Consider the following 25,356-nt stretch of genomic DNA (forward strand, 5'->3'; position numbering starts at 1 on the left):
GATGTATGACATGTTATAGAAATGCATGAACATTTATGCTGATATAGCTCTTTTAAAAACTATGATTGAAATATTAGAACAGAAATATTTTGCTAACTACTCTACAATTTTGACTTTTTGTTAGTCCTAAAGATGATAATAATGAGCATTATAAAGCTGAAATGTCTAAGTTACTATGATGTTCATATAATGAATAAAATTGTATTGATCACAATAATGATTCGGGTCTTTCTTCACATTCATATGCAAAATGTTTTGTCAGGTAACTTTAAGATCTAAATATAGTTCTAAGTTTTAGGTTACACAATGAATATTATTTTAATAGATCAAGCCTAAATAACTGCTTAAAAGTAACAACTAAGATGTGTTATATTTTTAGAATGTATCATTAACCAAACCTCACACATTTGTTAAAAAAAGACATAATGGTTGAGTTTCAAGGAAAATACAGTGCTTTGTCAATCATGCATCATACTTAATTTGGAGATATTAGAGAGAAAATAAATGGAAGGAAATTACCAGATAGTCATGCAAAATGAGGTCAGCTGTTAATAGTTGACACATTATTCTATAATTAATCTTAACTGCATTGAAAAAAAAGCTGCATATGATTATTAAATGAGTATCGATATGAGTATTAAAAAAAATAATTAATTTAGGATATACTGTAAGATGTACTGTTAAAATTACATGGTTTTTAAAATTTTACAATTAAAATTATTATACTTTTTATATTTTTGTTAATATGTGTTATATACTTTGTTAATATGTGTATAATTTAATCATAAGGTCTCATTATCAAAAAATCTACAAAAAACGTCCTTTTTTGCATTTGGGTTTGCCTGTCAATAACAAACATTAGACATGCGTCTATGTTTGTGCATGTACTGTATTTGTTTTAAAGTTGTTTCATAAGGTCTTTAAAGCATGCTTTAAAGACTAACTTATGTTTTAGGTATGACTGTGCATAAAAGGTTTCCCTAAACACACATGCTGGGCTTTTTTCTTTCACTCTTAGAATGTCTTCCTGACAATTCTCAGAAATCTCCTCTGACACTGGACATATTTGTGTTTACAACTATGACTGGGTGGAAATTGTGGCCGGCAGCCCACAAGGAAGCATTGTGGGAGATTCCCCAATGCACTTCCTCTCCAATGCACACATAAAAACCATTTATTTTCCGCAACCACAAATTTAAATCAATGATTTGGTTTACATTTGTACTCCCCCAAACCAAACACTCGCTCTCCCTGTGCACGCAAGCCTCCTGGTTTTCCCTGTTTTGTCTTTTCATCCCTGCCGTCCCTCTCTGTGAGCTGGCATTCCAGAGCCGTGAGTCAAACGGCACCACAAGCTCTGAATGAATCCCGCCCACTGCCCTGAAACCCGAGAGCCACGATATGAAAAAAAGATAATGCAGTGAGAAAAGAAGAGGAAAAGAGAATTCCTCCTGTCTCCAAGGTGTGTTCGGCATGTTGGGACTTGATCAAAGACAGTATGTACAAAAAGTCCAAATCATACCTTGACACGTACCTGTATGCTCATGCAGAAATACCGTAGAAAGGCCACATGTGAGCTTCTAGATCTACGACTGTATTAGAATAAACTTCACGTGTTTGGCTTCAACTCTTTGCCAAATTGTGGTTTCCGGTGTTTCCGATCAGACCCCAGCATGACCTTGAGTGTGTGTGTAGAGATACTTTAGAGCACATAAACAAACTCTGGCAACATGCATATATAAATCTTGCTCCTTAATGTGAATGTTTATGTGCTTTTAGAAAATGACAATCTTCTAAATCTGATGTGCAACAGTTCATTATTTTTTTAATGAGAACACTATAATCATATTAAATGTGTGGCACAATCATTGTGATGTTTTTGTAGACCTGTACAGTATGGGCTTAAGTTACACTCTTGAAAAAAAGGTTCTTCATTGGCATCTATGGTTGCCTTAAGATCCTTTAACATCCCTGGAATCTTTCTGAGATTCTGCACCTTAATTTTTAGGAGCGTACTTCGTTTTCACTATATGTTTTGCTTGAGAAGCACAGTTTTAGCTAGTTATTTTCTGAATATGAGAACAGTAGAAAGGGTCTGTTAGCATGAAAGTTAAATAATGATCATTGAACAAAACTAAAACGGGGTTGTAAAACAAAAATGTTATTTTTACTTTTAACAACACCTTTTAGATGCAGCCAACAAATGGAAAACCCCCCATTAATAGATGAAAGGATAATTTGACAAAGATATTGCTTCCTCAGCAGACAATCAAATTAATGTAAACAATGCCAATAAACCAAACGAAACTCGCATATATTGCTGATTATTGCTGTTGAAAACGATCAATAATTGTAATGTTTTGGGCTGTACTAATCAGTCAGACTGGGAAAAACATTTGGAGAACTATAGACTGCCAAAAGTTGTAGTGCAAAAAACTGTCTGAGGAACAAAAGGCGTAGGTGGTTGGCCAAACTGAAGCAGGATTTCTTGGGCAAGAATCATGAAAACATTTATGTTTATTCATCATTTTCGGTCAGGTAGGTGAAATATTTTGCCCTTTCCTTCTTACTAAATCCTTTTCTATATGATTTAACAGCTTCCACACGTTTTTTACGTTGTTTAGACAGCATAAATTAGCAGAGCAACATATTCAGTAGTACATTAACCGTGCAATCCATGCTTTTGTTTACATCTGAGTATTGCCAATATGGTCATGCATCTAGGTAATTTACCAAATTGTGACGTGAGTGCAAACACTCTGTTGCTTATAGGCCTATAAAACAATGCAAATAAAATATGCGAATGTGCATAAAATCCTGACATCCTAAAAAATTCTGTTGCTTATGCCGAAACCACTGCTGTGTGAACTGTGCTGTTTATGCATCGTTTGGTGTTGAAATTTGTACCTGCATATACAGGTACTTGTGGTATTTTCAGAGGTATGTATGGCATTACTGAAATGACTCTCAGGTCTGAAGATGGCTAATTAAGGTGAAGAAAGAGAATACTGATTCATGCTGATGGAATGGTCGAAATGTTACTGTAATTCTTTAGTAACACATCAGAGCTGGTTTTATGAATGAATGATCATTGTTTTAGAAAATGAAAGAATTTGAAAACTTAAGGAAATGGTCAGAATCTGTGAAAGGACTAAGGAAGGTGAAAGGAATCTGAATGAGCTTTAAATCGAATGAGTCAAACATTCTAGATGAATGCAAATTATGACTTGACAAACCTACCATGGGTGAGACCCAGAATTGCATGTGAATAAGTAATTTTGATCAGTCTAGGCAAAGGAGCACACAGGAAGGAAACTGATGTAATCATGAGTTGTGCTGTGTTGCGTAAGGTTTCATAATTCTTCATGTCATCATTTTTTACAGTTGTAAAACCACTGAGAATAAAGGATACAACTAAGAATAAAGGATACAACCACAACCTGAGTTTCAGGTGTAGCATAATGGCTGAAATCATCCGTCAAAGGTGTGTGTGAGAATTTTTGGCATGCTTTCATTCACCACTGTCTCTCGCTTTCTCCCACACACAAACTTTAAAAGATTTCGTAATAGACTGTAAATACTGTAAAAGTACAGTAAAAGAATTTTAATTGGTTAGTGATAAGTTCCTGTATAATATATGGTCAAAACCTCTAATAAATAGACTGGAACATTTTATTAAATTATTAAAAACTGTTAAATTTATGGTTTCTATTTATTTGTATTTGTATTTTTTTATTTATTTGGGAAGTAAAATCACATTTGATGGTTTTTCATTTAAATGTTACTTCATAGTTTTTTTCTTACTAGTTATGTACACTTATGTTACATCTTATGTTGTTAAAGTAATGTTTTGTTGACCCTGTTCTGTTTCTATTCTACTTTTTTGTTTATTAAATAAAAAACTTGACCCTCTAACACTAGCACATTCTATTTTTTATGTTCTACCTACTTTTATTATTTTTTAATTTATTAAATAAAAACTTGATTCTCTAACAGTAGCACTTTCTATTCTATTTCTTTTCTATCTACTTGTTTTCTATTTATTCATTTAAAAAAACTTGACCATCTAACACAAGAACTCTGTTCTATTTCTATTCTTTCTACTTGTTTTCTGTTTATTTATTAAATAAAAACTTGTCCCTCTAACACTAGGACTCTTTATTATATTTCTATTATGCTTGTTTTCTTTTTATTTGTTAAATAAAAACCTTGACCCTCTAACACTAAGACTATGTTGTATTTCTATTCTATCTTATAGATAAGATATCTATCTTCTAACACTTATACTCTCTCTATTTTATTTCTATCCTACCTACAGTACTTGTATTCTGTTTATATATTAAATAACTTGACCCTCCAACACTATCACTCTCTATTTTATTACTATTATACCTAATTTTCTTTTTATTTATTAAGTTATAAAAACTTGAACCTCTAATACTAGCACTCTCTATTCTATTTCTATTAAACCTACTTTTCATTTATTAAATAAAAACATGACCCTCTAACACTACCACTCTCTATTCTATATACTTTATTTTTATTTATTAAATAAAAAACATGACCCTCTAACACTAGCTCTCTCTATTCTATTTCTTTTCTATATACTTTTTTTATTTATTAAAGAAAAAACATGACCCTCTAACTCTAGCTTTCTCTATTCCATTTCTATTCTACCTGCTTGTCTTTTCATTTATTAAATAAAAAACAAGACCCTCTAACACTAGCTCTCTCTATTCTATATACTTTATTTTTATTTATTAAATAAAAAACATGACCCTCTAACTCTAGCTTTCTCTATTCCATTTCTATTCTACCTGCCTTTCTTTTGATTTATTAAATAAAAAACATGACCCTCTAACGCTGTCACTCTCTATTCTATTTTTATTCTACCTAATTTTCATTTATTAAATAAAAAACATGACCCTCTAGCACTAGCTTTCTGTATTCTATCTCTATTCTACCTGCTTTTCTTTTGTTTTATTAAATAAAAAACATGACCCTCTAACACTAGCTCTCTTTATTCTATTTCTATTCTATGTACTTTATTTTTATTTATTAAATAAAAAACACGACCCTCTAACACTAGCTTTCTCTATTTCTATTCTGCATGCCTTTCTTTTGATTTATTAAGTAAAAAACATGACCCTCTAACTCTAGCTTTCTCTATTCCATTTCTATTCTACCTGCTTTTCTTTTCATTTATTAAATAAAAACAAGACCCTCTAACACTAGCTCTCTCTATTCTTTATACTTTATTTTTATTTATTAAATAAAAAACACGATCCTCTAACACTAGCTTTCTCTATTTCTATTCTACCTGCTTTTCTTTTCATTTATTAAATAAAAACTTGACCCTCTAACACTAGCACTATCTATTCTATTTCTATTTTACCGACTTATCTTTTTATTTAAATAAAAATGTGACACTCTAGCACTTTTATTATTTTTACTAATTTTATATTTATTTGTTAAATTTAAAAAAACCTTTAACTCTATTTTTATTCTACCTTTTTTCATTTATTAAATAAAAATCTGATCCTCTAACATTAGCACTCTCTGATCTAATTCAATTCTACCATCTTTTATTTTTATTTATTAAATTAAAAATTTGACACTCGAACACTAGCACTCTCTATTCTATTTCGATTCTATCTACTTGTTTAAAAAACTTGACCCTCTAACTCCAGCACTCTCTATTCTTTTTATTGTACCTACTTTTATTTTTATGTATTTATCAAACAACCCACCTTTTTTATTTCTTAAATAAAACATGACCTTCTAATACTAGCACTCTCCATTCAGCTTGTTTTATTTCTATTCATTATAAACAAACCGTTTATAACTTGACTCTCTTTCCATATTCTGTCTACTTTTTATGCTTATTTGTTATTATTTAAAAAAAATTGCTACCTGTACTGCGGTAGACTAACAGGAACTGACATATTGTTGCTCTTTTGTTGGTTTGATTGCTTCTATTTTCCTCATTTGTAAGTCACTTTGGATAAAAGCACTTGCTAATTGATTAAATGTAAATGCAAATGTTTTCATGATGATGTTTAGTACACTGTAAAACGTTTCCACCAGTTACAACAAAAAATTTTAAGTTTAACCAAATTAAGTCATTTAAACTCGCAAGTTAAATCAACTCATTTTAATTGAAAGAAGTTAAAATGGCTTGTAGCTTTAAGTTGATTTAACTTAAAAACTTAGGGCAGCTGCTGAACTTATGTTTTTAAGTTGAATGTGGTGAAAACTTTTTACAGTGTATTTGTTGTGTGTCTTTCTCATCACTGACTGTGTTTTTCAGTAGCTGTCAGTATAAAATAAAGGTACAAAACATATTTTAGTACTTTACTACACTGTAAAAAGTTTTCACCGGATTCAACTTAAAAACCTAAGTTCAGCAGCTGACTTAAAATTTTAAATTTAATCAGCATAAAATGACTTAAGTTGATTTAACTTAAAATTTTAAGGCAGCTAATAAACTTAAGTTTTTAAGTTTTACAGTATTTTTTTTGGTATTTCAACAGTAGGCTATATCAGTTATTTGCATAAGTTATATGTTTTTTACTGTAAATTGAAGTTTAATCTATAAAACACTAAAAAAAATTTTTTTTTCATTTCTTTTTTTTAACAGTGCACAGGTTTGGAATGTTTTTAGCAATGTGAGAAAACAAAAAAGATGTTTAAACAGATGTTGATGGTTGCTAAGATGTTCTATGTGGTTGCTATAGGTTGCTCTGGGATGGTTGATAGGTGGCAGCTTGGATTATCTATGTTCATTCAGAACTAACATGTCTGCTCTTGTGAAGTACGATTTTTCATCTAATTATCTCACGTGAGACTCTCCTCCTTTTATCATATGGAGGCAGGGCAGGAATAAACCGGTTTGGCAGATGTAGATCCTGTCGGGATGCTTCCTTGGGCTGGTCTGAACCAGCAAGGATTATATAAAGCTCAGTGTGTCTGGGCATGTCTGAACCCATACCAAAGTGCTGGACAGACCGAAAAGACAGAATAGTAGCTGAGTGGGTGGCAAAGAGGCAACCTCCTTACCTCATACACCCATAACACTGTCACCGATTACAGATTGTGCATCTGATAACAGATCTAATGCTCACCGATCTGTCAGGACTGTTGCTATGGAATTGTAATAACACAACAAAGATTATAATGTAATAGTCATAGTAATCATTTTGATGAGTTAAAAATATTTTTTTTATTCGTCATACTCATTAAATGGAACCAAAAACAAAATAAGTTTAATAAATAACAATATTGACTATAACAATATTGTGATGTTATGTGATGTGATGTAATTTCCTGCATGATATAATGGTCTTTTGTCACACAGTTGCTCCCATGTTACATCACATTGACAATTTTTGAATAAATTATTTATAATATTTAAAATGTATATGTGTTATTTTAATAATAATAATAATAATGGTGGTTATTATTGTTAGATAAAGATGAAGATTTATAGTCTTTACCAACTAGACAATTTTGACTTTATGTCCCATACCATAATTCAAATTGTGCATTTTAATTTTTAAATAACCAGAATGCTTATAATCAGTGGAGTGTTTGACTTCTATAAACATATGTGACCTTAGGCCACAAAACCAGTCTTAAGTAGCACAGGTATATTTGTAGCAATAGACAAAAATACATTGTATGGGTCAAAGTGCTAGATTTTTTTAATGACAAAAATCATTAGGATTTTTAAGTAAAGATCATGTTCCATGAAGATATTTTGTACATTTTCTACTGTAAATATATCGAAACGTAATGTTTGAATAGTGTTATGCATTGCTAAGACCTTCATTTGGACAACTTTAAAGGTGATTTTCTCAATATTTAGATTTCTTTGCACCCTCAGATTTCAGATTTTCAAATAGTTGTATCTCAACCAAATATTGATGATTTATTCAGCTTTTAAATCATGTATAAATCTCAGTAAAAAAAAAAAAAAAAAGGTTTTATTTGTCATACTCATCAAATGGAATCAAAAACAAAACAATTTGAATAAAGCAATTTAGGATACCACAGAAAACTTTGACTATAACAATATTGTGATGTTATGTGATGTGATGTAATTTCCTGCATGAGATAATGGTCTTTTGTCACACAGTGGCTCCCATGTATCATCACATTGACAATTTTTGAATAAATAATTTATAGTATTCAAAATGTATATGTGTTATTTTAATAATAAAAATAATGGTGGTTATTATTGTTAGATAAAGATGAAGATTTATAGTCTTTACCAACTAGACAATTTTGACTTTATGCCCCATATCATAATTCAAATTGTACATTTTAATTTTTAAATAACCAGAATGGTTATAATCAGTGGAGTGTTTGACTTCTATAAACATATGTGACCTTAGGCCACAAAACCAGTCTTAAGTAGCACAGGTATATTTGTAGCAATAGACAAAAATACATTGTATGGGTCAAAATCCCAAATATCATTAGGATAGAAGTAAAGATCATGTTCCATGAAGATATTTTGTAAATTTCCCGACTGTAAATATATCAAAACGTTATTTTTGAATAGTAATATGCATTGCTATGACCTTCATTTTGACAACTTTAAAGGCAATTTTCTCAATATTTAGATTTCTTTGCACCCTCAGATTTCAGATTTTCAAATAGTGGTATCTCGACCAAATATTGCTGATTTATTCAGCTTTCAAATCATATATAAATCTCAATAAATAAATAAAAAAGATTTTTTATTTGTCATACTTAAATGGCACCAAAAACAAGAACATTTGAATAAAACAAGTAAGGATACCACAAAAAACTTTGACTATAACAATATTGTGATGTTATGTGATGTGATGTAAATTCCTGCATGATATAATGGTCTTGTGTTACACATTTTCTCCCATGTTACATCACATTGACAATTTTTAAATAAATTATTTATAATATTCAAAATGTATGTGTGTTATTTAAAAAATATTAATAATGGTTATTATTATTAGAAAAAGATGAAGATTTATAGTCTTTACCAACTAGACAATTTTTACTTTATGACCCAAATTATAATTTAAACAATACATTTTAATTTTCAAATAACCAGAATGTTCACTACAATAATAGATCCATACACTTAAAAAATATCATCAATCCATAAATACTCGAATGAGTGCTTTTTATGTGTATATATAATGTACAGAGTAACAAATAGTAAGTCACAAAGTAGAAAAACCCAGAACCTGATCTATACCTATTTTTTTCTTAAACCCTCTGCTGTCAAAACAGTCAAAAAAGATCTTGTGAGAAAACATTTTTAATATAAGAAAAGACCTTTACCTTGAGTTTGCTGCCTATTTACACAGTCTTTAAAATCACAATTATCATATCTCGTCCTGATCCTAAAAAATAAACAGTTTTGTACCTAGAAGAGAGTTAAGATCATACTCCGGGAACTGTAGATCACTGTAACAATGATTTCCAGATGTCTGGTGGCAGACTGCTAAATATAGGGCGATTGTGATCGTGCTTTATTTGTTTCTTCAGAAGAATGAATGATAGGTAGGGAGTTTTCTCGTAAACGGTGTAAACTGAAGTGTAGCAAGAGAGACTTCGTTGCTCATACCTGAAAGGAATCTCACTTGCATCTCCTCCCCTCTGTTGCAAAAGCACTTTTAACTGTGACGTTTTATCATAACTGGGCCATGGCAGTAAAATGTGTTCATATAAACTATCACAGAAACAGTTTTTTTTTTTAATTGTATTAATCAGTGGAGTGTTTGACTCCAATAAACGTGTCTTACTGTAAGTAGCACAGGTATATTTGTATCTATAGCCAAAAATACATTGTATGGGTCAAAATAATTGATTTTTCTTTAATGCCAAAAATCATTAGAATATTAAGTAAAGATCATGTTCCATGAAGATATTTTGTAAATTTCCTACTGTAAATATAATAAAAGATAAATTTTGAATAATGTTATAATAATATGCATTGCTAAGAAGTTCATTTGGACAACTTTAAAGGCAATTTTTTCAGTATTCAGATTTTTTTGCACCCTCAGATTTCAGATTTTCAAATAGTTGCATCTCGACTAAATATTGCTTATTTATTCAGCTTTCAAATTATGTATAAATCTCAAAAAAAAAAAAAAAAAAAAAGACGTTATGACTGGTTTTGTGGTCCAGGGTCACATAGATCAAAAGTCAAGAAGTATGTATTGATTGTATATGTCCGTATATTGGTCTATTAATATATAAATGTAAAAAATATAGACATGATAAAATGTTGTTTATTAACACTTGATCAATCACATTTAAATGTAAAAAATATATTTAAAAGACATTCCAACACAATTTTTATTAAGTTAAATTAAGTAAGTCAATAACAAGGTACATTTATTTTTATAGCACATATCATACACAGGGATAATTCAAAGTGCTTTAAACATATATACATACAGATATACAGTCAAGCCCGAAATTATTCATACTCATTCTGACTTAAAGTTACTTTTATTCATCCAGCAAGTTTTCTTTCGACCGGAAATGACACAGACCTCTCCCAAAAGATAATAACCCTCCAAGCTGAAATAGTTGGAGTTCATCGCTAAAGATGAATGGGCAAAAATACCAGTGGAGACATGCAAAAAGCTGCTCAGCAATTATAGGAAGCTTTTTTTTTTTTTTTTGCTTTAATAGCCAATAAAGGCTTTTCTATTGATTATTGAGAAGGGTATGAATAATTTTGGACATGTCACTTTTTGTTCAAATGTAAATAAAAGATGAATAATATTTTTTTCCACAATGATGCCTCTTGTACATCGTCTTATTATCTTCTGGGAGACGTCTGTGTCATTTCTAATCAAAATAAAAAAACTTGTTGAATAACTTTAAGTCAGAATTTGCCAGGGGTATGAATAATTTCGGGCTGCACTGTACATAAATACCATTCAAAAAGAAAAAAAAAAGGAAAAAAAAACAATCAAAGTTAGAGGTAAAAATGGATTAGTTAAAATAAATTGAAGTTATACATTAAAATGAATATGAGGGAAAACAAAATAATTTTTTAAAAGCCATAATTAAATGTATTTGTTAATTTTTAAAAAAAACAAACTATATAAATATACACTACCAGTCAAAAGTTTTTGAGCAAATGTTTTTTAAAGAAGTCTCTTCTGCTTACTAAGCCTGCATTTATTTGATCCAAAGTACAGCAAAAACAGTAAAATTTTTGAAATATTTTTACTATTTAAAATAACTGTTTTCTATTTGAATATATTTTAAAATGTAATTTATTCCTGTGATCAAAGATACATTTTCAGCATCATTACTCCAGTCTTCAGTGTCACATGATCATTCAGAAATCATTCTAATATGCTGATTTTCTGATTTATTATTATTATTATTATTATTATTATTATTATTATTATTATTATCATCAATATTTAAGACAGCTGACTACTTTTTTCAGGATTCTTTGATGAATAGAAAGATCCGATGATCAGCATTTATCTAAAATAAAAAATCTACTTAGCAAATCAGAATATTAAAATGATTTCTGAAGGGTCGTGTGACTGGAATATTTATGCTAAAAATTCAGCTTTGAAATCACAGGAATAAATTGCATTTTAAAATATATTCAAATAGAAAACAGTTTTTTTAAATAGTAAAAATATTTCAAAATGTTACTGTTTTTGCTATACGTTGGGTTAAATAAATGCAGGCTTGGTGAGCAAAAGACATCTTTAAAAAATCTAAAACTTTTTATATATTTAATGCCAGTTACATTATTACAATAATTTAGTCCACATAATGTGACAACACGCCCAACAGTTAAGTTGTTTTCCTGGTCAGCAGCTTTTTTTGTGATCAAATCTTAGAATATGTGTCAATACAAACATTAACTTTTCCAAATGCAAAATCCCTACATTTCATAGAAAAACTCACAAATCACTTTATATAATGAATCAATTTAAATATTACAGAAAAGTGAACAATCCCTGTGCAACCCTTGATGTGTTTTCCTAAACTCTCCCTCCGAGGTCAACACTCTCAGTATTTCCTGTGTTGTCACAGCTCTGGCCGAGTGCTCACTTCCTCTGCCTGCCTTTCTCTCCTTAACGGCAGCCAGCAGAGGAGAGGAAATAATGTTACATCACTCAAGCGTTGTTTAATAGAGGCCTTTCCCGAATGCTTCATCACTTTCACATGTCACGGTATAACGGCCATCCAGCCAAGTCCGGTTTGCTTTGAGGATGAAGAGGTCAGGATACCAGAATGACAAAGCACTTCCTGACATTTGCAATGTTTTTTAAGAGTGATAGATTTTGCCGGTCAGGCTGTGAAAACATGACAACTCAATGAATGTGTGGAAATTTATGTTTTGTGTTTTTTTTTTTTTTTTTTGCTTTTTGCTTTTTGCCATAATGACCAGCGGACTTTATGTTATCATTTAAACAGTGTTGGGGTAAATTACTTTTAAAAGTAATGCATTACAATATTGAGTTACTCCATAAAAAAGTAACTAATTACATTACTTATTTACTTTTTATGGAAAGTTATGCGTTATGTTACTTTTGCGTTACTTTTTAAATCTGGGTAGGGCTCGCTTGTTTGTTTTTAATATAAAAAGTTCTATTTTTGGCAAATGTAAAAGCCTTTTTACACCTCACGCTTAAAGAAAAATAAATTCATGTCTGTACAGTAGACCGCAGAAGAAAAAAAATGAAAACTCTTCAGCAATAAAAAAAAAAAAAGGAAAACAAATGTTAGATTATCTTGAGTATTTTTGCTTATTGGATGAATTGGATTATCGAAGGTTGGCAGCAAAGACATTGGTTAATAAAATGGGATTAAATACATAAAGGGTATTGTATTATTTAACATATTTAATTATTGCAGGTTTGCGTTCAATTTCACTGTTTTTATTCATTTTGAGGAATGTGTATCTGTTTTTTTAGTGAGTGAGATGAATGAATGCATGTTCACATTTATTCTAGAACTAAAGTAACATCTTACAATTTCTCTCAACAAAAGGACAGGAGAGCTTTTAATCAATAAATGGGGGTGGGGGTGTAAAAAGTAACCAGATATTTTCTTGTCAATTAAAAAGTAATGAGTTACTTTACTAGTTACTTGGAAAAGTAATATTATTAGCCTACGTAACTTGCGTTACTTGTAATGCGTTACCACCAACACTGCATTTAAATATGAAATAGGCAACACATTAAATTCCATGTAATGTTAAATATTAGAACTCTTATTTATGTGGAAATTATGCAAATAAAGAAGCGTAGAGCAGGCATGGCCATTTGTGACCCTGGACCACAAAACCAGTCTTAAGTTGCTGGGGTATGTTTGTAGCAATAGCCAAAAATACATTGCATGGATCAAAATTTTTTATTTTACTTTTATGCCAAAAATCATTAGGTAATTAAGTAAAGATCATGTTCCATGAAGATTTTTTGTAAAATTCCTACTGTAAATATATCAAAATGTAATTTTTGATTAGTAATATGCATTGTTAAGAACCTAATTTGGACAACTTTAAAGGTGCTTTTCTCAGTATTTTGATTTTTTTGCACCCTCAGATTCCTGATTTTCAAATAGATGTATCTCGGCCAAGTATTGTCCAATCCTAACAAATCACACATCAATAGAAAGCTTATTTTTTTTAACTTTTATATGATGTATACATCTCAGTTTTGTAAAATTTAACCTTATGACTGGTTTTGTGGTCCAGGGTCACATTTGTAAACATGTTAACATGTCTAGCTTCCGGTGTCATTAGTTTCCAGCTAGTTTAGCTACGCTAAAAACACCTCGTTTTCCTGCTTGATATTGCAAATTAGTGTGTCTCACCATATTATTTTAATGTATCATCTTAATAATGAACACATTAATTTGTAGTGCAAACAGTTTTGCCGTTTACTGCATTTTGTTATTCTTTTTGTTCTCGATGTGTTTCGTACATTCACAGAAAACGGTTTACTTCCGCGTTGGAAAATAATGTGGATAAGGTTATTCAAACCTAAATAAGGTTGCATTAAATGATTAAAAACTTTCTGTTGTTGACATTGGAGTCTTGTTGACACTTCCCAAGCTATTCTGTGTGCTTCCACAGACTGTCAGTAAACCCTGTTGGGTCTTGCATCACCCCTGACTAAATGCAAAAATTCTGGAGAGATCTTTTCAGGAATGTGTCGAAACAGCTGCTGCCCTCAAGAGGCATTACAGCTGTCAGAGAGACCGAAACATGAGTCTGTGCTGCTCCCTGATGGACGACATGAGCAACTACAATGGGAACCCGCTGCAATAAAATAATTGTAGGTTTTTAGAATGAAATAATAAGTAAATAAAACACAAATAAATAAAAACATAACATTAAACTTGATGCATGATAAATCAGGCACTCTGGACTCAAAAACAGTTAGTGCCCCTATGTGACAACTTGCCCCAGCGTCCACTACATGTCTTGTTTTACAGCAGATTTTAGCCTATTAGAAGTTACTACTGGACCAGTTACTATAGGATTCGTGTTTGAACAATTGTTGTATACACTTTGGAGTCTTCATAAAATTATGATTTGAAATGCTGACCAGAAGAGGGATAAGAGACATTATGTGCGTTCATGCTAAATCTATGCATGCCATTAAAAAAAAATAAAAAAAACATTTGGCTATTTAATCTTCAAAGACTCAGCAGTACAGTCTTGTTCACTGTAAAACACACATATAAATGTGTATATTTCATATAATTCATGCCACGATTTTATGTTGTTAATTTGTCTTTAAAGAATAGGCCTACATCCTGGCCTTTTTAGTTTATTCATAGTATAATATAATATAATATGTGACCCTGGACCACAAAACCATTTTCAAGTAGCATAGGTATATTCGTAACAATAGCCAAAAATACACTGTATGCTTCAGAATTGTCGATTTTTCTGACTATATCGAAATTTCTGACTGTAAAAACATGAAAACGTCATTTTTGTTTAGTAATAATAATTGCTAAGAACTTCATTTGGACAACTTTAAAGGTAATTTTCTCAATATTTAGATTTTTTTGCACTCTCAGATTAAATAGTTGTATCTCGGCCAAATATTGTCCTATCATAACTTACTTATTTATTCAGCTTTCATATGATGTATAAATCTAAAAAAATTGACCCTTATGACTGGTTTTGTGGTCAAGGGTCTCATATATGTGCGTTGATGCAAATTTATGCATGCCATAAAAAAATTTGGCTATTTAATCTGCAGACTCAGCAGTACAGTTTTGTTCACTGTAAAACACACATATAAATGTGTATATTTCATATAATTCATGCCACTATTTATGTTGTTAGTTGGTCTCTTTAAAGAATAGGCCTACATCCTGGCCTTTTTAGTTAATTCATAGTATAATATAATATAATATGTGACTCTAGACCACAAAACCAGTTTTAAGTAGTACGGGTATATTTGTAGCAATAGCCAAAAATACATTGTATGGGTCAAAATGATCAATTTTACTTTTATGCCAAAAATCATTAGGATATTAAGTAATGATATTTTGTAAATTTCCTACCATAAATACATGAAGACTTAATTTTTGATTAGTGATAATAATTGGTAAAAACTTCAACTAAAAGATTTTAAAATCGGCCAAATATTGTCATATCATAACATATTTATTCAGCTTTCTTATGATAAAAATGATCCTTATGACTGGTTTTGTGGTCAAGGGTCACATACACTGAAATAAATTATTCATTGAATTTGCTAAAAAAAATTTAAGATAATTGGTTGCAATCAATTTATTTTAGCTGCATTTAAGTAAAAAAAAAATTGTTTATTTAAATGTAGCTAAAATAAATTGATTGCACTTACCTTAAAAAATTTAGTAAATTCAGTGAATCATTTTTTTCAGTGTATATGTGCTTCATGCAAATCTATGCATGCCATAAAAAACATTTAGCTACATTTGGCTTTTGTTCACTGTAACACACACACATGAATGTGTCTATTTTATATCATTCATACCACGATTTTATGTTGTTAATTTGTCTTTTAAAAGAAGGCCTACATCCTGGCCTTTTTAGTTCATTCATAGTATAATATAATATAATATAATATGTGACCCTGGACCACAAAACCAGTTATAATTTGTAGCAATAGCCAAAAGTACACTGTATGGGTCAGAATTGTCGATTTTTCTTTAATGCAAAAAATCATTAGGATATTAAGTAAAGATATTTTGTAAATTTCCAAATATTCCAAATATTGTCAATATCCTAACATACTTATTAATTCAGCTTTCAGGTGATGTATAAAACTAAAAATAATTGACCCTTATGACAGGTTTTGTGGTCAAAGGTCACATATATGTGCGTTCATGCAAATTTATGCATGTCATAAAAAAAAAACATTTGGCTATTGAACTTGCAGAGACTCCTTAGTACAGTTTTGTTCACTGACAGACATACAAAAATCATGTTTTTTTTTATTTTTTATTGTGTTAGCTGTATTTATTTTTAGTTATTTTTACTTCAAAATAACCCAACTGCAGTTTCGTTTAAGATCGTTTAAGACTGTTTTTGCAAATGAACTCTTCATATATTTTATACAATTCACGCCATGATTTTATGATGCTAGTTTATCTTTAAAGAGGACATCATGTGCTTTTCAGTTTATTATTTATAATATAATATAATAATAAACGCGTTTAAATAAAATATATTTATTTTATTAATTTATAATAATATACATACAGTAAAATACTATTTTAATATATATTTCGATTCTAAGTGGGGTTTTTTTTTTCCAGCTGATCAGCGTTACATCCATTGCTCCGTTCTTCGAGCGGCCGGAAGAGGGATGTGATGTAAAAATCACATTGGACCGTTTTTTTTTCTTCTTCTCCTGCAGCAGATCTTCCGATGCATTGTAACAGAGTTGAAGAACATAAACTCTTGAACACAATGCCTCGACATCTGTAATGGCGCGTTGACTTTCGGATGTGACTTCGGTGGGATAAACGATTGTCAGGATCCCGAGAACAGGTATTTAGTCAGTTTGAAGCGAAAGAGAGTGAAGTTTGTGAAGACAAACTGAAGTTGTTGATTTTTCTGAACTCTTTGTTGCGATTGAGAAACACTCGAGGTGATTCAGAGATGATTGAAACTTTGTTTTGACAACTTTGGACGCTTTTGTTAGACATCAGCACAGGTTTATCTTTCGATTGTGTGAGAAAGTGTGAATACTTTGACAATATCATTCACAGGGTGCTTTTTGACGTTTGAAGGGGTTATTTAGGCAGAATGGAGAAGGGTTTTGTGGCTGTTACTTCACTGTATTGTCTTGAAGAGTTTGTTTTTGTCTGGTAAAGTTGCTGCCTTGTGTTTTATTTGTCTTATTGATTGATCAGTTTTATAAATCAGGCCGCAGTGGGAATGTTTTACTTTTTAGTACAAGAACTGGTTGCTGTTAACATGCCTACCGCTAAAAACTGATAAATGTTGTATATTATGGATTTTGCACGATTGATGTCCGATTCTTGATCGAATCATTTTCTGAGTCGGTTCACTAACTGGTCTAAATGATTCGTTCCCGAATAGAAGAACCGAATATGTTCATTCGAATCTTTGCAAGTCGGATTTGTTTACTCAGTGAACTAAGAATCGAATCTTTTGGACATGTCCGATTCATAACTCCTAACTAATGAAGACTGAATTTGAGTTTGATTTGAGTGTGGTATTTTACAGTAGGCCTAATACTTTTTTTTTTTTTTGTATACTAAGGATTGGTTTTAATAAATAGCTTTTTATCAAAACATCTAAACATGCAAAGTATTTTATTATGGTTTTTCAGAGACTGGATGGGTAATGTCATAAAAAATAGCTAAATTATTTCTTTTTACCATTTTATTTGACTCTAACTGTTCAAAAGAATCGATTCACGTAAATTGCATCCAACTTTCCATCACTGGTCCATCATATCATAGGTATTTTTATAATGAGCTGCAACCGTATGATTCAAAAGAGTATGTTCATCTTTTGTCTCGTTTGTTTTATAAGGAATTTTAATATTTCTAAAAGGTTTTTTTTTCCATAAATTGACCATTGTTGTTTTCACATACAGTCAAATCAAAATTTATTCATACACCTTCAACATTTCTCACATTAACACTAACAGTATGACAATATTTACACACCTATCAATATTTTGTTGACCAATTACTAAGCAATGCTTAATTTTGTTCAGTCTGTGGTGTAAAAAGGGTGCATTTGCATAGTCCACAGTATGAAGAATTCTTGGGTATAATATGTCACAGTTTACTTTATTTTGTATTTGTATACTTTATTTATTTTGTAGATATCAGAGAACAATTTAAAAATATTGTATCAATGCATTCTATGGCATCTTTAAAATAAGTCTTTTCTGCTCTGCAAGGCTGCATTTGTTTGTACATCAAAAAAAACACATGAAGGGGGTCTTAAAAATGTAAATTATTATACTAGTTTATTAATTTTAAGATATATTGTGCTTTGTTGGTTGGCTGTAATGTCTACCAGAATGTTAAAAATGTTCAGTGTTAAGAAAATATTTTTAAATGTTTTTTTTTTTTTGTAATAGATTTTTTTTCTTTGAAAAGCAAGACAAAACTTTAAAAAGCACTTTTTGGCTACTTTATGCGATGGTGAAAAAAATTGGCAAAATACAAGGAGGGGTGGGGAGCATGAAAAACTGTGTTCGATAATCGACCTTTGGCACTGTGTTTCATTTTGTTCGGTTTTGGCTTCAGCCAAGAATTTTCATTCTGACGGCACCCATTCACTGCAGAGGATACATTGATGATCAAATTATGTAATGCTACATTTCTCCAAATCTGTTCCCATGAACAAACAAACTCATCTACATCTTGGATCCTTGGCCTTGGCCTGTGGATGAGTACATTTTTGGAAATTATAATTTGGGTGAACTTCACCTGGCTGGAGCATAAACAATTAGAATTGCTGATTAGATTGAAAGATCTTTGATTGAAATTGGTCAGATTCACCTGTTTCATGGGAGGTGACAAGTTAGTGATATTTAATCAGTCATGAGGCATTTGTATCTGAGAATCTGAGGTATTTCATCCCTGAGTTTAATCTTCGGAAAGCCGGTTATAACAGCGATTTCCTCTGTGCTTTTTATTAAGTGTGCTGTTTTCCTTTCCCCTGTGATGCAAGAAAGTGTTGTATGCCAGAGCAGAGGTCAGATGTTGCCTAAGAAATGAAAAATGCCTTGAGCGTAAATTCTCATAAATTTTCTCATGCTTGCAGCTCTTGTTTCTGTCTGTGTCTGATTATCAGGCTCTCTGTTTGACGCTTATCTCTGAAAGTTACTGCAGACCGGAACGCTTGACAGTATTGGCAACAATCCGATCACTGAAGCCATTTTGAGGTCAATGAAGAAATGTGTTTGGGTTATGTCATAATAGGGACGCAAGAGAGGATGTGTTTGTTATAGAGGCAATATGAATTTAAAGGGACAGGTTGAGTGATATTTAAGAACCACAGAAAATGATGAATTAATGTACATAAAACACTGTACGTAATCGTAATGCAAGTAAAGCTCATTATTTATAATTTAGTTCGGACCTAAGTGATTTCCCAGAAATAAGAACAGATGATGCTGTTAATCTGTTTGGAGTTTTGCACATCCTTATTCTCTTGCAAGCTGATGTCTATTTTTTATTTTCTGTTTTATTTCCTGTTTTCTGGGGCCAGTATGAATATATATATATATATATATATATATATATATATATATATATATATTTATATATATATATATATATATATATATATATATTTATATTTGTATTTAAAAATTAATACTTTATTCCAAAAGGATGCATTCAGTTGATCAGAACTGACAGTAAAGAAGACACTCATAATAGTTCTGATACAAATAATTGCTGAACTTTCTATTCATAAAAGAAGTATTTGCATCAGTTTCCAAAAATATATTAGGTAACACAGTAGTATTGATAACAATATGATGTTTCTTAATCAGCAAATTAGCATATTAGAATAAAATGAGACTGGAGTAGGCTAATGATGCTGAAAATTCATCTCTCAAGCACAGGAATAAATTACATTTTTAAATATTTTCCAATATTGTCCTGCAAAAGTTATTTAAAATTGTAATTTGAATAAATAGTTAATTAATTTTTCTTCAGATATTTTAAGAAATAACAATAGAGACAAACAGTTAATTACTGACATAATACAAACTTGAACTTAATGTGGATGTTGTAGCTCAGATTATTTATCTCAAATATGAATTCAGTGAGATATGTTTGAGTTATATTGAGATTTCTGACTTTTGATTGGTTATTTTATTGTATTTTTTTAATGCATTTGACAGCCAGTTGTATTCATTCATCTTAAGATTTCTGACTTTTGTTTGCAGACTTTGGTGTTTTTTTTATTTTATTTAATGCATTTAACAGACAATTGTATTCATTCATATTGAGATTCGTGACTTTTGATTTTCAGACATTGTTTTTTATTTTATTGTATTTTATTTTATTTTATGCGTTTAACAGACAATTTTATTCATTCAGATTGATTTCTGACTTTTGATTGCAGACTTTGTTTTTTTATTTAATTTAATTCATTTAACAGATAATTTTATGCGTTCAGAATCAGATTGGGATTTCTGACTTTTGATTGCAGACTTTGGTATTTTTAATTTTATTTTATGCATTTAACAGACAATTTTATTAATTCAGATTGATTTCTGTCTTTTTATTTCCAGACTTTATTTTATTTTATTTAATGCTTTTAACAGGTAATTTTATTCATTCAGATTGAGATTTCTGACTTTTGATTGCCGACTGTGGAATTTTTTTTATTTTATTTAATGCATTTAACAGCTAATTGTATTCAGATTGAGACTTCTGGCTTTTAATTGCAAACCTTTATATTTTTTATTTTATTTTATGCATTTAACAGACAATTTAATTAATTCAGATTGAGATTTCTGACATTTGGTTGGACAATTTGGTATGTTATTTTATTCATTTAACAGATAATTGTATTCATTTAGAATAAGATTTCAAAAAGATTCCAAAAGTTGGTATTTTAATTTTATTATATTTTATTGTATGCATTTAACAGACAATTTTATTAATTCAGAATGAGATTTACGACTTTTAAATGGAGACTTTGGTATTTTTTTATTTTATTTAATGCATTTAACAGGTAATTTTATTCATTCAGATTAAGATTTCTGACTTTTGATTGTAAACTTTGGAATTTTTCTTTTTTATTGTATTTTATATCACACATTTAACAGACACATTTCTCCAAAACAACTAACATTGCATTCAAATTATACATTTATCAGTTCATCCATTTAGAAACATCTAAATAGGACACTTCAAAACATTACAATCAATATTTGCTTGCAATATTTGGGTTCTTTCCATGCTCAAAAAATGAAGAGATCTTAGCATGAACTCCTGAATACATTAAAGGCTTTAAATTTTCTTCATCTGCAGTTGTGGCCACAGTGACTTTGTCCTTGAGGCAACAAAGCATTTGGTTTTGGATACATTGCGACTTCTCAGTTTTTACTATCCTGTTGTATCCCCCCTATGTGGTATATTTTAGTACATTTGAGGTCTATCTAACCTGACTAACTGGCTGTTGAATGAGATTATTTACAACATTAATGTCGGTTCTGGCTGTGGTTTAGTGCGCTCTATCTCTCTGGTGAGCCTCCAGCGACTCTCTCTTGGTTTTGCTCTGCACAGTGTTTATTGTGTTGCATAATTTGAGATGTTTGGCAGCAAGGCTCGGGCAGAGGCCGATGAGTGAACTGTACTACAGTTCCTTAACACCAGGATGTAGGAATGTGAGTGTGATGCATGCTCTTGTGTGTGTGTGCGAAACATGTTGCGCAGATGAGAGTGAACAGAACAGATTCACATTTCTCTCGCTCCTTTAATTCTAGCTCAGTAGGGCAAACACGTTCCTGCATGCTTGCAGGGGTTTGCATGTTTTGTCAGTATGCATGCATGTACGTGCTGGATGTAAGAGGAATTTGGGTAGGGTATAAAATGGGACTTTCTTTCATTAAACAGACTGTTCTTTGTTTGTTATACTTTGCAGATACAACATCTTTTTTCAGTAAAAGTACAGTGTAAGTGCAACACAATATACACTGTAAAAAATATGCTTAAAGTTATGAATAAAACAAGATTATAGTCTGTTTTACAAAAAAATACAATTTCCATCTTTCTGATTCTAAATTTCATGTTTAGTTCACATACTGTTTTTTATTTGTGAAATTTACTGGCTTATTGGGGTTTTTTTCTTTCAGTGTAGCTTGAATTACTCTTTATACACTGATAAAAAAAGAAAAGAAATGGCAAGTAACACATTTATTACTTATTTATTTTGCCTCCAACTCATTAAATTGTGCATTAAAATTTGTATTAGATGTGCATTAAAATAGTTTTTTTAATGCATTTAGCAGACAATTTTATTCATCCATATTGATATTTCTGACTTTTGATAGCAGATTTTGGTATTTTTTATTTTATTTTATTTTATGCATTTAACAGACTTCTGACTTTTGATTGCAGACTTAAAAAAATATTTAAAGCATTTAACAGATTATTTTATTATTCTAACAGTTGATTGCAAACTTTTTTTTTATGCACTTAACAGACAATTTTATTAATTCAGAATGAGATTTACGACTTTTAAATGGAGACATTGGTATTTTATTTTATTTTATTTTATTCATTTAAGAGATAATTGTATTCATTCAGACTGAGATTTCTGACTTTTGATTCCAAATTTGGTATTTTTTATTTTACTGTATTTTATTTTATGCATTTACCAGATCATTTTAGTCATTCAGATTGAGATTTCTGACTTTTGATTGGAGACTTTGGTATTTTTTATTTTATTTAATGCATATGACAAATAATTTTATTAATTCAGATTGAGATTTCTGACTTTTGATTGCAAACTTTGGTATTTTTTATTTTATTTTATTTTATGCATTTAACAGACAATTTTAATAATTCAGACTGAGATTTCTGACTTTTGACTGCAAACTTTGGTGTTTTTTATTTGATTGTATTTTATTTTATGCATTTAACAGACAATTTTATTTATTCAAATTGAGATTTCTGACATTTGATTGCAGACGTTGGTATTTATTTTATTTTATGTATTTAACAGAAAACTGTAATCATTCAGATTGAGATTACTGACTTTTGATTGCAAACTTTGGTATTTTTTGTTTTTGTTTTATAATGTTTTATTTTACGCATTTACAAACATACAATTTTCTCCCAAACAACTATCATTGCATTCAAATTGGACACTTATCAGTTCATGCTTTCAAGAAACATCTGAATAGGACACTTCTAAACGTTACAATATATATTTGCTTGCCATATCAGTTGTTGTTTTCCTATTTTCTTTGGGAAAAAAAAATGTTGTGCATTACAATTGTTATTAGCTGTGCATTAAAATCGCTTATACCATGGTCATTTCCCAGCATTGACAGCAGTGATTCTCCCTGTTAGCAAAAAGTCTGTTAGCGCTGTTAATGTTTTGTTGCTTTGCTGTGTTTCCCAGTCAGTCACATGAGGCCCCTTAGAAAGATGAGCAAGAAGGCTGGAATCCCGGCACCGGACAGGCCTTTACATGAGCCAAACATTACATAAGCCATCTGCAACCTCCATCCTCTTCTTCCTTTAGTATCTGTGGCCCCCTATCATGCGATAGCTGTAAAGTATCACACTATTTACTTTCAGAAGGTTTCATGTGTCTCCAGTTTGATCGCATATGTGCATGTGTTTTTGTTCAAGGAAACAAGTGGGGTGAAAGATGTGCCGTTCTTGCAAATTATGTAATGGCTCATGGGGTATTCTCATCAACACACTGAAAACGCACTGTGTGACAAACACATGAGCCAAGCCAATCGTGATCGTGTTTATGTGGAATGATCAAAAACATGCTGTTTCTGATAATACACTACCGTTCAAATGTTTGGAGCCGTGTAAGATTTTTAAAATGTTTTTGAAAGAAGTCTCTTATGCTCACTGAGACTACATTTATTTGTGAAAAATACAGTAAAAACTAGTAAAATTGTGAAATTTTATTACTGTTTCAAATAACTGATTATTTTTTAAATTTATTTTAAAATGTATGTTATTTCTATGATGTAAAGCTGAATTTTCAGAATCATTACTCCAGTCTTTAGTGTCACATGATCCTTCAGAAATCATTCTAATATTCTGATTTGCTGCTCAAAAACATTTATTATTATTATTATTATTATTATTATCAATATTTAAAATGGTTAAGTACAGTTTTTTCAGGATTCTTTAATGAATATAATGTTTTATCTGAAATAAAAATCTTTTGTAACATACATTATACCATTCAAAAGCTTGGAGTCAGTATAATTTTTTTATTTTTATTTTTATTTTTATTTATTTTTTTTGGGGGGGGGGGTTATAGAAATTAGTACTTTTATTTAGCAAGGATGCGTTAAATTGATCAAAAGTGATGATAAAAACATTCTAATGTTACAAAAGGTTTCTATTCCAGATAAATGCTGTTCTTCTGGATTTTTCATCAAAGAAATGTGAAAAATTCTACTACATAATAATAAAAATAAAAACTTTTTTTTGAGCAGCAAAGAACAGGCACTACAGGCCATTTCGCATTTTGATGTAAGTGTACCGACCTGCTTTTGATTTATTCATTCAAAATTTGGCAAATTGCGTGAATAAAGTTCCACTTTTATGACCGGATTTCTTGATTCCGTCTGCGTTCTATAGTATAATAAATAGTAATAAACTGCCAATATGTTAGTAATATGCATCCTAATAAGCAACTAGTTAATAATGAGAATTTGTCCCTAAACTAAAGTGTTACTAAAAAGTTCATCTTCAAGTCTCTGATATTCTGATCTCAAGATGTAATTTGAATCCTCCTTCAGTGCAAGTCTAAAGGATATTTCTGCCTGTTCTATCAAAGGTTTTGACCACTCCGATAAGTTTCAACACAAGCTGAAGTATCATTCATGTGTGTAGCACAAATAATCGATATAATCGGTCTTTATCGCTTGTCTGTGATGTTGTTTTCTAACGGCCAAACTCACTGAACTTGTGATGGTTGTAAGTAATGGCTGCTGATGGTTTGTGTGTAATTGTCTCTGGGGTAATGGCTGGGGCGTGATGCACTCATGAAATCAGACACATTCCTGTGGTCTGAGGTTTGGGGAGCGAGAGAGACCCTCCACAGTAATCGCACTGCACTCAACACACTCTCATACGTGAAGCGCACACTGTCTGTCC

General features: G+C 30.6%; 1 protein-coding gene across 1 annotated transcript in view; it reads left to right on the forward strand.

The window, feature by feature from the left end:
- The first annotated feature begins 16,903 nt into the window (after positions 1-16,903).
- Positions 16,904-25,356, forward strand: part of ddr2l (discoidin domain receptor family, member 2, like) — a 65,390-nt gene continuing 56,937 nt past the window's right edge. Inside the window, exon 1 of the mRNA XM_073840117.1 lies at positions 16,904-17,038. The gene's annotated coding sequence lies outside the window, so the exon portion shown is untranslated. The remainder of the gene's footprint in view (positions 17,039-25,356) is intronic.

Source organism: Garra rufa, chromosome 5, assembly GCF_049309525.1.
Source record: "Garra rufa chromosome 5, GarRuf1.0, whole genome shotgun sequence".
Classification (NCBI taxonomy): Eukaryota; Metazoa; Chordata; class Actinopteri; order Cypriniformes; family Cyprinidae; genus Garra; species Garra rufa.